Source organism: Rhinolophus sinicus, chromosome 16 (assembly GCF_057876585.1).
Source record: "Rhinolophus sinicus isolate RSI-liver-muscle chromosome 16, RSI-T2T, whole genome shotgun sequence".
Classification (NCBI taxonomy): domain Eukaryota; kingdom Metazoa; phylum Chordata; class Mammalia; order Chiroptera; family Rhinolophidae; genus Rhinolophus; species Rhinolophus sinicus.
The window spans coordinates 40636869-40649049 of record NC_142516.1 but is presented as its reverse complement, the minus strand read 5'-3'; positions in this window follow the sequence as shown (position 1 = coordinate 40649049).

Sequence of the window (12181 nt, the reverse complement as noted above, 5' to 3'; positions counted from 1 at the left end):
GAAGCAGGGCCAAAGAGGCTTGCTTCAAATTACAGCAATTCTGCATAAGCCATCAAGAAAATGGCATTCGTTTTCATTGCTTTGACCTAATGGGACATAGCGGCTGTAGGAGCTGTATTAGCTGTCAAGACAAGTGGGAGATAACAGGAGAACCCATGCAGGGGCAAGTTTCAGTGAGGCTGTGGCCAGGTGGTCTGTGACACCACTTGCTGAGGTGACAGTCAAGCCCCTGGTGGAGATCATCTGACCTCAAAAGTTAAGGGGGATCCACAGAGCTGATAGGAAAGGAGACGGCGACGGAGGCACTCACAGGCCCCTCAAATCGCCTGTCTGGCGGCTGTCTATCTCTCTGCCCCACTTTTTTTCTTTATCTTTTTCAATGTTGTGCATGTTTGGCCACAAAGTGCAAAGGGAAGTGGAGTTAGCTGGGGATGAGGAGAAAAACAAGGCTGCGCTTTTGTGTGGAGATGTGTGACGAATGGGTACCCTGATGTGCTTTTCGTCTTTCATTTATATCCATAATCCTGCTTGAAATGTGGATTATTTATTCATACAGAGCTCCTCTCTTCCTGGAATGCCAGGGAGCTGCCGCTGTAAAGCTGTAAATTTTCATCCGGTGGCTGCACTGGCCAAGGCAGAGGTGGTCTAGTTTCTCCAGAAGAGTTCTTTATAAACTCTAATTTTTAAAGAGAAGAAAGAAAGGGTTGAACATGAAAGGAATGAAAAACGAAGGCTGTTTTTCATCCCACAGCAGACAACTACCTCTAAGGAAAGAAATGCAGAGTGGAGGGAGAAGTGTTGATGCCCTCAAGTGAAATTGAGACAAAATATCAACAAATTCTTTGACTATCTTACTCCCTCCTCTCACGAAATTGCCTGGGGATTTTAGAAGCCTGAGGGATAACTAAGAGTAAAACTTTACAGGTCAAAAATGTATGTGGCATCTTTCTTTTTAAGCACTCAGGATGTTTCCTATTTATTTTAATAATACTATTGGCCATTACTTGGGGGTTTTACTCTATGACAGACACTGGGTTTACTAGCATGATCTCACAGCATCACAACCTACAGGTTATTGTACTTTCCATTTTGGTGATGAGGAAAAAGGTTTATAGAGGTCAGATAACCTTCTCCAAGATTGCAAAGAAAATGAATGCCCCAGGTTACAAACTCTAAATTCTTCAAAGTCATGATGAGGCAAGAATTTCCTGCCCAGTTTAATAGCAATCCTTGTGGGTGAATAGAGGGGTTAGATGATTTGCAGCAAGGAAACCTTTTTCTGAACTCTCCAACTAGCTTAGCTGGCTCTTTTAGCAAGCATCTCATGCCTTTCTTCATAGCATTTACCATGGGTTGTAATTTCTGTTCATGAATGCTTATTATTGTCTGTACTAGACACTAAATTCGTACAAACAGCAATTGTGTCTATTTTGCTCACTGCTATATCTTCAGAACTTGGGACAGTACTTGACACTCAGCAGGTGTTCATTAAATGTTAGTTGGATAAATGAATGGAGGGATGGATAGATAGATACGTTTTCATTGCTAGCCCGTAATAGAGCTAGAGCTTTATAGGACATTCCCTAGAAGACTTGTCATTTTTTAATTGTGCCTGTGGTTATGGTGGTCCTCTCCAGAGAATGAAGTAATGTTGATAATATTAAAGAATTTGAAAATTGCAGGCAGCCCAGTGAGACATCTAGTCCACCATTCTATCCAGTGCTGATTCACTCTTAGCCATTAAGGCTCTGCTTTGATACATCTTGTGATGGAATGCTCACTTTATCACAAGACAACCTGTTCCATTGCTTCGTGGCAGTGGTTTGGAAAGGCATTTTGTATAGAGAATCAAATCGACTCCTGGAACTGTCATCTCTGCTTCTCTGGAGCTCCACACATACACGCATTAGACCCTTTTACACCTACAGAGATAGTCCTTCACATGTGTGAAGACAACTGTCATATTTTACACTGGCTTCTCTTTTGCAGGCTATATCTACCCAATATTTTCAGCCTTGCCCTCTGGGCCTAACACCATCCTGGTCATCCTGGATGATCAATGTCCCCTTTAAAATATTTAACAAAATTAAAATACTAAACAACGTATTCCAAATGTAATTGAATCTTTCTGTGATTATTGCTTTTTGTCATCCTAAATTTGATGCAGTCCTATATTATATACGTTTTTATAGTAGCCAGACCAGAGTTTTGAACCATATAAATTTTATGGCCAGCTAAAACTTATTTGTTCAGTTCATTCATTTACTCAACAAATGTTTCTTGAGCCAATACTGTATGCTAGCCACTGGGCAAACAGTGATAATAAGATGAATGAGACATGAGTTTTGCTGCTGGCTGAGGATCTGCCAATCTAGTGGGTAAGGCATACAAGTTAAAAGTATTGTATTCTTTAATCATAGGATGCATATTTTAAAGTGTTTTTTTTTAATCACATTTAGAATCATTATGCGTTTTACACCCAATGTACAGAGTTAATACAGCATTTAATTTTATATCCCATTTATATGTCATTAGTATTTTTGAAAATGTAATTTTATAACTGAGGGAATATGGCAATTGCAATATTATAAACTTGTCTAATAGCAGTACGTGTCAGGTAAAAAGTGTGGTATAAAGGAATGATGATAATTTCTACTGAGGATGAAGAGAAAATGCTTCACAGAAGAGAAAAACAGATATTTTTGGATCTTAATAGATGAGCCATAGTTTGCCACTCTTGTGATAAGGAGCTTACAGGGTAAGAAGGAAATGTGTCTGCTGGCTGGGCAGAGAAGCTGGGCAGTCTTTTCCTGTGTGAGCAGTAGGAAGAAAACTGGGCTTCACCATTTAGAAAGTCTTCCCCTGTAAGAAAGAACATGATGAATAAAATAAAGAAGCATATATAATTGCTATAGAAGTTTACAAATGAAAAAGAAAAGAGGGCATCTACTTGGAGTTGTATGAAGAGAAATCTGGAACAATGTCATAAGTTTGCATCCAAGGGCAGCATTTTAAATGTACCTTGAAAGGATAGTCAGTTTTCAGAGAAGGTGAGAGGAGGGCTTTCCCGGGAAAGAAATCAACATGAGCATAGGCCTACAGGTGGGAGAGATCAGAAGGAGTGTGTGCAATGGTAGCAGTCCAGTGTGAATGGAGTCAGGAGTCCAGCACGCAAGTGACAAGGGATAACTTGGAGCATACGGAAAAGACCTTTAGTATCCATGGGCCTTTCTCGTTTAAGGGTCTGGCAATCCAGCATGTCTGTCTGGGCTCAGAAACTTGCGTTTGACTCTGGAATGTGTGGTAAGGGACAGGCCGACTCTTTAAACTTGGTATTGGTTTGCTATAAATAGAAATAAATGGGATTATTGACGTTCCCCTTTACCAAAAGTAAAGAGTTGGGGGTGGGGAATAAATGAGGGAAATACATCATCATGCTAGGAATTTTGATTATATCTCCAATATATTCATGACTTACACTATATTCTTGTCTGAGGGCCTACTTTTTGCATATCTGTTTTTCCACAATTCCCAATTTCAACAGCTTTGTTTCTCCTGCTGTGAAGTTGGATTTGCTCAACTCTGTCTTTCCACAGTGTCCTTCCTCCACTGCAGAAACCCTAATTTACCATGGTTAAATGTAACTGTGCTGGCTTTGCTTGCACATTCCATCCTGTCAGGATCTCTTTGGATCTTGAACCTTTCATTCCACATATCACTTATCACTCCCAATTTCTTTTTTTGATATTGAAAATTTTATAAGTGTGTTTTGCCTTTTTATCCAAATCGGTGATACCAAGTTTCAAAAAAGACAGAACCAAGGAAAGAACTCTAGCATTTTTTGACTACAGATGTGACTGGTGCTTGAAACTGTAAATGAGTGCGAGTGTTTGAGTATTCTCATCCATCACAAATGTGGCACCACGGAGTCCTTCTGAAATGTTTCTGCTGACGTCAAGACAAACAATATTCATGACAAGCTTTTAAACACCTTCAAAATTCTATCAAGAAAGAAACAGAACTAGTGTGGCTTGGAGGTATGGCTGAAAATCGTTTTGCAAGATAAAACCTTTCCTCCCAGAAAAAACTCTGCTCCCTGATCTAACTCTTCCTGGTGCCACCCCTATCAATTCCCTTCTGTGAAGTCTCAGCAGTCTCAGTCTCCCATCTTCTCTATGGCTGAACTTTGATGAAATGTGCACACTGGCCCTTGGCCTACCAGGAAGTCATCCAACATTCCAGGAGACCACAGGGGAAGATCCTTTCCCAGGAAGGTCCTTTCCGGGGAAGGCAGAATCTAATTTTCACTTTAGTTTTGTTTTTTCTTCTGTAACCCATGTCAGTTCTCCATTTGTTATGGACTGAATTGTGTCCTTTCCCTTGCCCCTCCCCCCCATCCATATGTAGAAGCCCTGGGGAGGTCAAGTTAAATGCAGTCATAAGGGTGGGGTCCTAATCCAATAGAACTGTTGTCCTTATAAGAAGAGGTAGAGCTATCAGAGAACAAACTCTCCATGTGCACACAAAAGAAATGTACAGCAAGAAAGGCACACACAGAAGGACACCGAGAGAAGGCAGCCACCTGCAAGAGGAGAGAGGCCTCAGGAGGAAACAAACCTGCTGACACTTTCATCTTAGGCTTCTTATTTCTAGAACTGTGAAAAAACAAATTTACGTCATTTAACTCACTCAGTCTGTGGTGTTTTTTATGATAGCCCTAGCAGACTAAGACACATATTATTAGTTAAATGCTAAATACCACATCCTCCTCCACCCCCCATGGAAATAATCTTGCTTTAAAAATAGCTTTTTGGGGAGAAAAGTCACCATTTAAAGACAATACACTATTTTTAAGAGAATACACTGTTTTTAAGACACATTTTTGCTATAAATGTATTAAAACCTGAAAAAGACCACTTTGAAATTGTTGATACATAATGCCTCTGCATTTGTGCTCTTGCACATGCATACTTCGTATTTGGGGTAGCTTGAGTCAGAGAAATGGAGTGTGAAGCTGCCTCTCACTTTTTAAAGTATCTGATATTTAGTGTGGCATTAATTATAGTGAGTCTCTTCCTAGTTAGCAGTCACCAACCTGGCAGAAAGATCATTAAAAGTTGAGTGTCATGGTAGATTTGCATATTGTAAATCACCTCAGGTTGGTTACCTCATTCTACCTTAAATAACAAAATCTATGAAGAGACACATACGTAGAAGGAAATAGTAGTATTCATTCCTGGTTTCCAGACACATTTGGTCTTCAAGACTCTTAGAGAATACTGTAACTTTATTGCAGGGGTTTCCTTGAATCTCTGCTGTTACTCTCTAATCATGGGCCTGTAGTTCTTTTTTTAAATATGTTTTGAAAATCCTTTAAGGCCATGTAGCTAGATGGGAGATATTTATTCATTCAACAAATATATACTGGGACTCTGTGAAGTGTCAGACATTGTTACACCAGTAAATTATGGTGAACAAGTCAGAGTGACTGTCTTTGGGGCTTTCACTCAAATGGGAGGAAACACATAACAATAAATATGATTATAATTATTCTGAGTACTAGGAAAAGAGTGCAAGAGAGACTTACAGAGAGAACTTCAGATAACATAAAGGCTTCTTTGAGGAAATGATGTTGAAGCTGAGATGAAAAGTAGAAGAAGCTAGTCCTGCTGCATATGGACTAGGGAGAGCTAGGAAGAGAGTAAGGCATGTGCAAATAACACACGGTTCACATATATTAACTCATTTAATCCTTCTAACAGTTTTATTTGGTTGGCACTATTATTTCCTTTTACCAAAGCAGACACTCAAACAAAGATTCAGGTCCAAATAATTTATTTGGGAGGTGATTTCAGAACGCACCATGATGGAGTAAAGAAATGAGACAGAAAGGGCAGGAAAAAATTTGGGGATACAATAGTGAGCAGATGACTGCTCTGGGCAACCCTACCCCCAGAGATGCTAATTTAATTTTTTAGGTAGAACCCAAGCATTAAAATGTGAGTGTTTGTGTGTATGATAAAAATCAAACTTAATTTTTTTTTAAATTAAACTTATTGGGGTGACAATTGTTAGTAAAATTACATAGATTTCAGGTGTACAATTCTGTATTACATCATCTATAAATCCCATTGTGTGTTCTTCACCCAGAGTCAGTTCTCCTTCCATCACCATATATTCGATCCCCCTTACCCTCATCTCCCACCCCCTACCCCCCACCCCCCTTACCCTCTGGCAACCACCAAACCATTGTCTGTGTCTATGAGTTTCTGTTTCTCATTTGTTTGTCTTGTTCTTTTGTTGCTTTTGGTTTATATACCACATATCAGTGAAATCACATGGTTCTCTGCTTTTTCTGTCTGACTTATTTCGCTCAGCATTACACTCTCAAGATCCATCCACATTGTCACAAATGTTCCTATATCATCTTTTCTTACCGCCGAATAGTATTCCATTGTGTATACATACCACAACTTCTTTATCCATTCATCTATTGAAGGACATTTTGGTTGTTTCCATGTCTTGGCCACCGTAAACAAAGCTGCAATGAACATTGGAGCACACATGTCTTTATCTCTAAATGTTTTCAGATTTTTTGGGTAGATACCCAGGAGAGGGATTGCTGGGTCATATGGCAATTCTATTCGTAATTTTTTGAGGAACCTCCACACTGCCTTCCATAACGGCTGCACCAGTCTGCATTCCCACCAACAGTGTATGAGGGTTCCTTTTTCTCCACAGCCTCTCCAACATTTGTTACTATTTGTCTTGTTGATGATTGCCATTCTGACTGGGGTGAGGTGATATCTCGTTGTGGTTTTGATTTGCATTTCTCTGATGATTAGTGATGTTGAGCATTTTTTCATATGTCTATTTGCCATTTGTATGTCCTCTTTGGAGAAATGTCTCTTCAAGTCCTCTGCCCATTTTTCAATTGGGTTGTTTGTTTTTTTGTTGTTGAGTTGCATGAGTTCCTTGTATATTCTGGATACTAGCCCCTTATCGGAGGCACTGTTTGCAAAAATCTTCTCCCATTCAGTTGGTGGCCTCTTTATTTTGTCAATGGTTTCTTTTGCTGTGCAGAAGCTTTTAAGTTTCATATAGTCCCATTCGTTTATTTTAGCTTTTACTTCCATTGCCTTTGGAGTCAAATTCATAAAATGCTCTTTGAACCCAAGGCCCATAAGTTTAGTACCTATGTTTTCTTCTATGCAGTTTATTGTGTCAGGTCTTATGCTTAAGTCTTTGATCCATTTTGAATTAACTTTGGTACATGGTGACAAATAGCAGTCCAGTTTCATTCTTTTGCATGTGGCTATCCAATTCTCCCAGCACCATTTATTGAAGAGGCTGTCTTTGCTCCATTGTATGTTTTTAGCTTCTTTGTCAAAAATTATCTGTCCATATTTATGTGGTTTTATTTCTGGGTTCTCAATTCTGTTCCATTGGTCTATGTGTCTGTTTTTCTGCCAATACCACGCTGTTTTGATTATTGTAGCCCTGTAGTACAAGCCAAAGTCAGGGAGTGTGATACCTCCATTATTGTTCTTTTTTCTTAAAACTTAATTTTTTTAAAGCCATAATAAATCAGGTGATTTTGCTACTAAAAGGTGAACACATTTCTCGCTGTTTTAATTCAATGTATATGTGAGTACACAAATAAGCAATCAGTAATGTTTAATAAGTATGCTGATAGAGGGATGTGCCCACCTTTTGCCAAGAGCATCCTATCAATGCCCTCTGCTCTCCAGGCCTGTAGTCTTTCTCCCTCCAGTCTGTGCCCCATGCAGGCCCAAAGGGATCATTTTTTAACACACAGACCTGACTCTGTCCCTGCCTTGTTTGGGGGACACTCATCTGATACTATTTGTTAACTGCGAGAGTTGCCCTCTTCAATTGGTCAACTCCTAATCATGGTCAAGGTCCATCTTCCTTTGTGAAGCTTTTGCTAAGTCTCTTCCTGCATCATAGGGCAGATATTTGAGCTCTCTCCTCTGTGCCCTAGGACTTAGAGCAGGGGTGTCCAAACTTTTTTCAACGTTTTTCACCAAGGGCCATATTTGGTAAAATACACAAACATCTGGGCCACTCACTCAAGGTGAAGTACGGATTGCCTCACCTGGTTTATTTAAGTAAACTAAATATATTTTTGGGATTTGCTGCGGGCCAATAAAAACTGGATCGCGGGCCGCAATTTGGACACCCCTGACTTAGAGCATCAGTCAGTTTAAAAAGTTGGCCAGGTGATTCTAATATGAAGCCACAGCTGTGAACCAACATGTTAAAAGGACAAAGAGAGGTGATAGGCAAAGGGAAGGAGGAGGTCTTGCAGCATCAGATCCTACTAGTAAAGAATAAGAAAAAGGAGGAGGCCAAGGAGAAGGTGAGGTAGGGTCCCGTTAACTACAACATCCTGCCAGGAAGAGGCAAAGCAAAGGGTAAGGAGGGTTTCTTCTCTGAGTTTGTTATGGTTACGATGCTTCTAAAAAGATCCTGGAAGATACAAACCACTGGAGCAACAAAGAAAACAAAGTTTCTGAAAGGAAAAGGAATAATGAACTAGGCAAGCTCATTGCCTAGGCAAGACATAAAGCATAAGAAGGAAAACAGATTAAAACAGCTTGTTTCTGGGTGAAAGTTTGCTTAACTGAGGATTGAGTGTTGAATAACATGAATTAGTAATTTGGAATTTTTAAATATTTTGGATGGATTTGGGAGTTATTGCCAAGGGAAATGACACACATTATGGCCAAGATTCTATAGTGACATGGCCAGGCAGAGACAGTTATTGCTCACTGACTATATGTGTGCTCATTTCCCAGTCCCTTGGAATTAGATGGGGCCATGAGCAAGTATTGGCTATTAGCTGTGAGGGCAAGAGAGTGTTCATTTCTGGGCTAAAGCATTAAATATGAGGCATGAGACCCTCTGGTTCTCTCTCTCCCTGCGCAGTGTGGACATAGTGAACTCCATTTGTCTAAACCCCTGAGTGACCCTGTAGAGCAGAGCCTGCCTCTCCCTCCACCCATGGGGACATAGCATGATGAGAGACAAACATCTGTTGTGTTAAGCCACTGAAATTTAAGGGTTAACTTATTAATGCAGACAACTCAGTTGATCCTGAACAACCCAGTTTGGTGTAACAGAAAAGTCATGTTAGAAGAGGCCAATGTGGTTTGATGAAGTGGGATTGAACTTGACAGCTTCTCCAAATAAGATCTTGGCAAGAATCAAATAATTTTAGAACTGGAACACAGTTGTTAAGAAGAATTATGATAAAGGAGACTGAACACTTAACTGGCTTTTGAACACCCATTTCGATCTCCCCCAAAAGAGGAAGGAGATACTAAATTCTGTTATTCACACGTGTGCTACAAACTCAAGCATTTGTAGGATCCTTGAAGCAATCACTAAATACATTCATTAAGTGCCTTCTCTGTGCAGATCGATGAAGTAAGTACTATAGGAAGATGTAAAATATGAGGCATAATATCCCTAACCTTCAGTGTTTTTCAGTTCAGAAAGGCAGAAATCGCACCTAGAAATGGGTTAGGTTTGGGGGGTAGGGGGTGAGTTGTAACTGGGAAGACTTATTAGAAGATGGGTTTTAAAGTGAGATTTTGAATGTCTAAAGGGAATGAAGGCTAAGGGGAACATGGCATGTGAAGAAAGGCTGGAATTATGAATAAACCACATTGAGGACTTTTAAAGAGCTTTACAAGTCAAGACTTGTAGTCTACAAATTCTAGTTAAAGAAGTGTTTTCCATGAGCACATTTTGTAACAAAATTGGTTACCAGATTTTCAAGATGAAAAAAAAATACATATATTACTTCTTTGTCAAGTTAATACAAACTCAATACAAAGGAAAATACACTAATCTCTAACTCAATATGTGAAAGTACAATTCATATGTTGAAACAAAACCTTCCAAGAAGTTATAACAGAATTGTAAATTACTTGGTATATTTATTTCCCTCTATTTGGTTTGTATTTTTTCATTGACACAAATATAATTTTTAAAATTAAACAATTATTTGTAGTATAATTGATTCCTTCTCTATACTATTGTAAAGCACTAAAAAATATTATGTTTAATCTTCTTCCCAAAATATGACTATGCAATGGGAAAATGTTAATGCAGTGTTTCTAAATAAATCCTTCTTATCTTGCTCATGGCCACAAAATAAAGTACCCCTTAAATCTTTATGGCATTTGTTTTGCAAGATTAATTTTACTAGGTGGCTAGGGTAAGGACTAGATTATTAATAGTGTGTATTCTTAGTGGTAGTAATATGTTATTTATTATATTTAATTTTATTATTTTAATAGCCTATTCTTCAATATTTAGCTATTATTTTAAGGGACTTAATATGTATTATTGATCAAAAGAGTTTTCTTTAAAATTTTACAGTTGGAGCATGTTTATAATAATAGCAGTCTACGTGTACCCCCCAAATAAATATGTATAAAGAGTAAATGTATAAAAGTCAGAATCCTCACTTTAATTGCTATATTAATTTTATTTTATGGACTCACCTTCATTTAAATTCCTCTAACTTTAAAAACAAGCAAAGAACATACATATGTATATTTATTTTTACGTATTATACACACATTCAGAAGCACATATAGAAATAGAAAAACACCAAAATACTAACAAACTTTTTTTGGGTGCTGGGGTGAGGGGGCTGGGGATTTCATTTATATATATTTTTTTCTTCTCTCAACTATGCAGGATTTTACAACCTCTTTAAAATGAAATGGATGCCTTTTCAGAAAGCTTATTTATCATTTCTCATTCCCTTTATTTTTATTATAAATATTTAAAACACTAAAGACAATTGTAAAAATTAAAACCCCATAATCTGATCAGGATAATGCCATTATTATAATTTTCATAGTATTGTTTTCCATTTGCCATCTGACCACATATATATTTGACAGAAATGCCATAAAATTGCATCTAAGTTTTTGAATAAGTGATGTATTTATACAATACAAAATTCAAAAGATACAAAGAATTTACAGGAAAAAGTATGTATGCATAATATAATTTTTAAAATATATAACTGGTATGTTCCTCTATATCTTAGTATAAGGCTGCCTCATTCTTTTTAATGACAGCATTGTGTTATCAGATCCCCTCTCGATGGGTATTTGGGTTATTTCTAACTTTGATTAATAATGCTGCAGTGAATATTCTAGTACATATGTTGTGCACAATGAACATAATTTTTAAGATACAGAAAAACCGATAAAAAATTTAAAGTGAATACAAATTATAATCAAGAAACATTTTGTCTGCATTTTCCACGTGCTGGTCTGCTGACTTATGCTGGGTTGGCTACACAAGAATCAGTTGGGAAATTTACAAACAAGGTGAAGGAATTCTAGCCTTTGCAGTAGGCTTCAGGCATTTACAGTTTTTTAAACTCTCCCTAGATGATTTTGATAGTACAGCCAGATTTAGGAACCATTGGTTCACATAGTCATAAAGACTTGTTTATTCTATTTTTATTATGCCTACTGTATGTAAAATCCAGGATTTGATATAGGAGAAAGGTATTAGATTCATAGAAGTTACAACTCCACTATGTGGACATGTCTCGTGTCCATTCCTCAAAAGCACAGGTCTGTCCCAGTTCCTTCATCTTCTGAAAAGCATAGTTGGCAATACACCTTAGCAGGTTTGTTTGTTTGTTTATTTATTTATTTATTTTCAGTTACAGTTGACATTCAATATTATTTTATATTAGTTTCAGGTTTACAATATAGTGGTTAGACTTTTATATAATTTATGCAGTGATCCCCCGACTACTCTAGTACCCATCTGGCACTATAAAGAGTTGTTGCAACATTATTGATTATATTCTCTGTGCTGTACTTTACATCCCCATGATTATTTTGCAACTACGAATTTATATTAATCTCTCCACCTTTTTCACTCATCTCCCCAACACCCGCTACCTACCGTCAGTTTGTTCTCTGTATTTATGAGTCTGTTTCTGTATGTTTGGTTGTTTTGTTCTTTAGATTCCACATATAAATAAGATCATATGGTATTTGTGTTTCTCAGTCTGACTTATTTCACTTAGCATGATACACTGTAGGAACATCAATGTTGTCGCAAATGTTAAGATTTCATTGTTTTTTATGGTCAAGTAATAGTCCATTGTATA